This window comes from Chrysochloris asiatica, unplaced genomic scaffold, assembly GCF_000296735.1.
Source record: "Chrysochloris asiatica unplaced genomic scaffold, ChrAsi1.0 scaffold00010, whole genome shotgun sequence".
NCBI lineage: Eukaryota > Metazoa > Chordata > Mammalia > Afrosoricida > Chrysochloridae > Chrysochloris > Chrysochloris asiatica.
In genome coordinates, this window is record NW_006408528.1 from 38,574,427 (window position 1) to 38,580,875 (window position 6,449).

The 6,449-nt window shown below is 41.5% G+C and overlaps 1 pseudogene; it reads right to left on the reverse strand.

Annotated features, from left to right (window-relative positions):
- Positions 1 to 4,306: 4,306 nt before the first annotated feature.
- On the reverse strand, positions 4,307 to 5,264 carry LOC102829893 (annotated as a pseudogene).
- Between the last annotated feature and the right edge of the window lie 1,185 nt (positions 5,265 to 6,449).

Genomic DNA, 6,449 nt, shown 5'->3' on the forward strand with positions numbered 1-6,449 from the left:
GACCCTGTACAGGGTTTCCGAGGGTGTAAATCCTTACTGGAGTAGAAAGCCTCATCTTTCTCCCGCGGAGCAGCTGGTAGTTTCGAACCGCTGACCTTTAGGTTCACAGCCCGATTCGTAACCACTACACTACCAGAGCTCCTTATAGGGGGATTAAATTTTTTTTTTTTTATTGTGAGTTGAATGAAGGTTTATGGAGATGATCATCACTTTTGTGCTCAGAAAAATCATACACTTTGTTGCATATCAATGATTTCAATAACTCTTCATATAAGAATAGTAATCCCACTTCCTCACTGTGGTCCCTATTTCGATTCCACCCTCCTTCCCATCTGTGGTGTAGTGAATTATCTGATGTTTCATCTAGCCATAGCCTGTAATTCTTACCTAACGACACTTCTGTCCTGTTGGGTCTGGGTCAGAGAAGGTAGGAGAAGATACTAATAGGATGACATGATATAGCTGTGGATGTTAGTACAGTTAATTTTAATTGTGTAAACTTGGAATTCTAACATGTGTTTAAAATGAGCCATCTCAGAAGCAGGAGGAGAAATCTCACTACCATTAAAGAAGAGCCAGGAGGGAAGCATGCCCGTTGGACTCCAAGATCCTGTGCATTGAACCTCCTTGGCCAGGCACAGAAAGCTGGGATACTGGAAGAGTTACTGAGGAGCAGCAGTAGCGGAACCAAGAACCAGAGCACAAGACAGAGCAGTGGACGTCCCAGCCCATGGAACAAGTAAAGCTGAGTGACTTTTGGCAGGAAGCTTGCTTGTCGAGTGGGGTGCTTTCAGGAACTTAAATGGGAGAGCTATGTTTGCTGACTGTGCTGAATCTGAGTGCCTTCAGGCTGAGGCTTTTGGTAGAGTGGTATGTGTTATGGACATTTATCAGAAGCTGACTGGAACAACTGTGCTCTGAGCATTTCTGATCCCAAATTGTAACCTGTTAACCACCTTAATAAATCCCATAGCTCTAAGTATGATGTCTATGATCTATGTGGTCATTGAAACGAATTATTGAAGCCAGCATGAGCACAGAGGGCTGTGGGAAGAATGGGTGATGCTTCATATTTTGCACATCCCTTCTCAATTTTGTCCTTAGGTAAATGTTGTCCTTTTGATCTCCATGATGAGCATACCTTACTAGTGTTGTTGTCCCCCCTATATTCCTTCAGTCTTTTTCTCACCAGTGAGCTTGTTTTAATTTTGTTCCACCTTTTCTCCCACTCTATCTGGGATCCCTTTCAGAGCAGTTAGTAGTGGGAGCCAAGTAGCATCTAGTTCTTCTAGTTTCAGAGTCGTGGTAACTGATGTTCACATGTGCCACTAATCCATTGGACTAGTTGATTCCAACCATCTTCAATTTTTATCAAGTCTTCTTTCTTCCACACATTGAAAGACCCAAAGTTGCACTTTAGATGGCCATTCATGAGCTTTTAAGATCCCAGTTACTAGTCACCAAAGTAGGATGTCGCATATTGTCTTTGTGGACTATGTTATGCCAGTTGACCATGGTGTCCACTGAGACTATGTTCCTGAGCACCCCCAGGCCCAGCAACTCATAGCCTTAAGATGATTGGTAATATCTAAAACGTTGTAATCATTTTGCCTACTTATATTCTACCACATTCAGAGGTGTGTTTTGCAGCAAATGTAAATACCCATGTATGAATATCCTGTCAAATCCTTATATATTTGTAGATCTATTCCCACTTTCCCTCCCATTACCTTTTCATCCTGTATATCTGCCCATGTATCTACCCATAGAACGTAGTTGTTGTAGGGCTAAGCATACAACAGCATTTACCTCTAAACTCTAGGGGGCAGTGTAAGATGGTCAAGAACCCAACTACTAGCCAAAAGGTTGGTGGTTTGAACCCACCCACAGGCACTTGAGAAAACAGATCTGGACCTCTGTTTATGAAAAGTCAGTTTTGAAAACCCTGCATAGCAGTTGTATTCTGTATATATGGGGTCACCATAGTGAGAGTAAACACCATAACATATAACAGCAATTTTAAAGAAGCACTGTAATTTAGAGGGAAATAAGAAACAGAATAAAATAATTCCTTAATAAAGCATGATTGCTTATTAAGCAACCACTAAGTGCCACTAGGAAAGAGCTCTGGTAGCGTAGTGGTTACGAATCGGGCTGCGAACCGCAAGGTCAGCAGTTCAAAACTACCAGCTGCTCCGTGGGAGAAAGATGAGGCTTTCTGCTCCCCGTAAAGATTTGCAGCCTCGGAAACACTGTTCAGGGTCACTATGGGTTGGAATCGACTCGGCGGCACTTAACAACAACAACAAGTGCCACTAGAAGTCCAGGTGTGGCACTATGGGATAAAGCACTGGACAGCAAGATTGGTTTGAACCACAAGGTCGATGGTTCAAACTCACCAACCAATCCTTGGAAACCCTATACAGGGTCATTATGAGTTGGAACTGACTTGATGGCGCTTAACAACAACAACAAAGTGCCACTAAGTTTGGTGCTGTAGGATCAGCACTGGACTAAGAACCTAAAGGTTGGCTGTTCACACCCCCCAGCTGCTCCTCAGAAACCTAATACAGGGTCACCATGAGTCATAAATGACTCGACAGCACTTAACAACAATAACAAGTGCTAGACACTAGATACTTTGTATATAAACAAAGGTGAGTAAAAAATTATCTGCACTCTGGTTATATTAAAACTCCCGTCCATGTTTACAGCTGATGACAACATTGAGCATGCACATGAAATGATTCTGTTGAATAGATAAATGACTGTGGATCATGTGGAAAATCATTTGCAAATCACCCATGGCTCTACATGTAAAATAACCCAACAGACTTGGGTTTCGAAAAGTTTGTGTGAGATGAGTACCAAAACAACTCATCGTGGTGGTGGTGGTGGTGGCTTCTGAAAAGTCATAGTTTTGAAAACCCTGCATAGCAGTTGTATTCTGTACATATGGGGTCGCCATAGTAAGAGTAAACTCCGTGGAGTCGGTTCCAACTCACGGCGACCCTGTACAGGGTTTCCAAGGCTGTAAATCTTTACGGGAGCAGAAAGCCTCATCTTTCTCCCATGGAACAGCTGGCAGTTTCAAACTGCTGACCTTAAGGTTTGCAGCCTGATTCGTAACCACTACGCTACCAGAGCTCCTTAAACAACTCATAGATAAGCATAAACAGAAGCATTTGGACATCTACAAACAAATGGTGATGAGACATGGATTCATCACACGAACCTGAGAGTAAATGGCAGAGTATAAAATGGAAGCATCCTTGGTAGCCAACCAAGAAAAAGTTCAAAAGCAAACCATCAGCTGGAAAATTGATGCTTATCATTTTCTGGGATTTTCTAGGGCCAATATTGGAACACTATCAGGAAAAAGGTTTAACAGTCAACAGAGCTTGCTACAGTGAGAGGTTCATTGAGAAGCTGAAGCCTAAACTTTGGATTAAATTAAAAGGACTGCTACCCAAGGGCATTATGATATGATATTGCATGATAATACACATCCACATATCTCTGCCCACATTATTGACACTCTGCAAAAACGTTGTTTTGAGGTATTAAAGCATTCTTCCTGTAGTCCTGACCTTCTATTGGATTTGCTCCTGTTTGGTCCCCTGAAAGCAGCCCTCCAAGGACGTAGATCCACCTCTGATGAAGAAGTAAAGACAGCGGCGCATTGGTGGCTCACAGCTCACCACAAAACACTTTTTGTTTGTTGTTTAAAATGGAGTTTATTTGCTCATTATACTGAATAGGATGCAGGCACCATCATGACAATTATATAGAAATATTCAGATCAACATAAAACAGCACTTTAGATAAAATGAAGGGAAATTTCTTTAAATGTTCTGACAACATACTCCCAAGAAGAATCTTTTCAATTATACATTTCGATAAAATAAAAGATAATAGATTAATTGGAAGTTAGCTTGTGAATTTTCTTTAAAATAAAACTCCACCTTTATTAATCCATGCCATTTAAGCACTATAACTAAAATCTCAATTTAAGTGCAAAGGAGATGACGGACTTAGTTACTTTTTTTGCTTGAACAGTTCAGAAGAAAGTGGTTATTACAAATAGAGCAGGCAAACTGATCTAGAACACAGTGCTGTACTGAAGTTCAGTCTAAACTATGCTAAATGGTCATTATTAGTGTGGCACATTTTGGTCCATGATGTGGCTTCAAGCCAAGACAGATCCTAATTTGTTACAGAAACACATAAATTATGGTTGCTTTTTCTGTTTTAAAAAAGACACACACACACACATATATATATGTGTGTGTGTGTGTGTGTGTGTTTAAAAGCCAAGTATACTTCCACATACAAAGGCAGGTTTTCCCTGGAGTAATTTACAGGAAGTAGTCGGGGTGTGCCTGGTTACATGAGGCTCTCCACGATGAAGTGCTGGGTTAAACTGAAGGAAGGAGTATTTTAAAGTGTCATCTAGTTTCATGATAGCAGCCTGGTTCCCACAGCAGTAACAGTAATTGGGTGCACTGAAAATGGTAACCACATTCCGATCGTGACACCAATTATATCCCACCATTACAAGTTGGTGAGCACAAGAAACCAGTGTGAGCCCATTGGCATGGTGAATTGTCTCAGAAATGTCTTCTCCAAAAGTATAGCCCACACCATGTGGAGAAATACCCCACCCACCACGATCATCTGGATCTGACCACAGCAGATCACACATTGGACCCTCATGTGGAACTTCCTGTAAACGATCCAAGGCTCTTACATGATCAGTGTATCTATGGATGGAGAGAGGCCACCATGGAGGCAGAATAGCTGTCCAGCTACTAAAGCCGTAAGTGGAAGATACTCAAATAGATCTGTAAAATATTTCCAAACATTGGCATTTCCATATTTTTACAGACATTCATCATATAAGCCATATACTTGGGTAATTTGTCGGCTTTCATGGTTTCCTCTCAATATTGTAATGCATTCTGAATAACACACCTTTAATGCCACAAGAAGAGTCACAGTCTCCACCGAATAGTAACCTCTGTCTACATAGTCACCCATGAATAGATAGTTTGTATCTGGTGATTTTCCACCAATTCTAAAGAGTTCCATAAGATCATGGAATTGACCATGAACATCTCCAGAAACTGTAACAGGACAACGAACCTCTTGCACATTTGATTCTTTTTGTTAAAATTTTTAGCCTTTTTGCACAGTGTCCGCACTTGGCTCTCATTCAGTTATTTACACTCGTTCAGCTCCTTGGTGAACACCTTGTGCTCCATGGTGGTACAATCCCCTTCCCTGTTGATTCCCGCTCCCCACCCACCCACCCCCACCCGGAGCACAGCTCCCTTTTCCCACTGCCACCACCACCACCAGTTCCTGGTGGGAGAGAAAACATTCTTAAATAAGGGAATATGAAAGCTTGTTGACAGACAAAGTGTATTGAAAAGCAAGGAGATTATGTAGAAAAGTGATGTATTTGTCTTTTCTAAAAGTTGATTAAAATAAAGTCTACAGCCAGAGTGTGGATAATTTTTGACCCACTCTCATATTTTGTCTAATAATGGCAACAACCTTGTAAGAAAGATACTCTTACCCCATTTTATGGGCGAGGAAACTGAAGGCACTTTGATCATAGATAATGTACTCATGACCTCATACCAGGCAACTCTGACCCACTCTGAACTGGCCAGCAAGTCCAGTAGGATTGGGGTGATGGTGCAGAGGGAACAGGACAGATGGCTTTACATCTTGAAGAATACGACATACACTGACAGTTGGTTGCATGGCACTTGGATGTCATTCCTAAACTTCTTCTGGAGCGAGAAATGTGTGTTGAGCCCACCCTCTGTTCCATAAAGTTTGGGTTTTGGGATATACCAGTTCATAACTTCTTTACCCCTTAAATCTTTCATTCAAAGGTCTTATAAGATCACTTACACTGAAAAAACCCAGGTGTCTAAATCTTTAAAGATAGAAAAGAATATTTAGGAATAAGTAAGTGTGGGTGGCTTACATGCTAACAGAAGGGTTGGAGTTTGAATCCATCTAGAAGTGTCTTGGAAGAAAGGCTTGACAATTTACTTCTGAAAAGTCCACTGTTGACAACTCTGTGGATCACAGTTATACTAGGACACACATGGGTTACCTTAAGTTGGAATTGACTTGACAGCAACTGGTAGGGGCAGGTAAGCCCTTCGGAACCTGTGAGAATTCACAGGATGTTGTGTATCAGATGGGGCACCCATGGGTGAGAGGCCGTGTCTGCACCCCAGAAAAGACCACTGGGAAATTTACCTCACTAGCCTTCAGTGATGACATATCAAGAGCAAAACTAAGAGTTTTGAGCATGTGTTTTACTGTGAGTGTTTGGATAAAGAGAAGATGGTAGAAGGAGAAGGAGATTCTATCAGACATGAAGGAGGTTGGAATTCTTCTACCATGGGGAAAAGGATCCAAAGAAT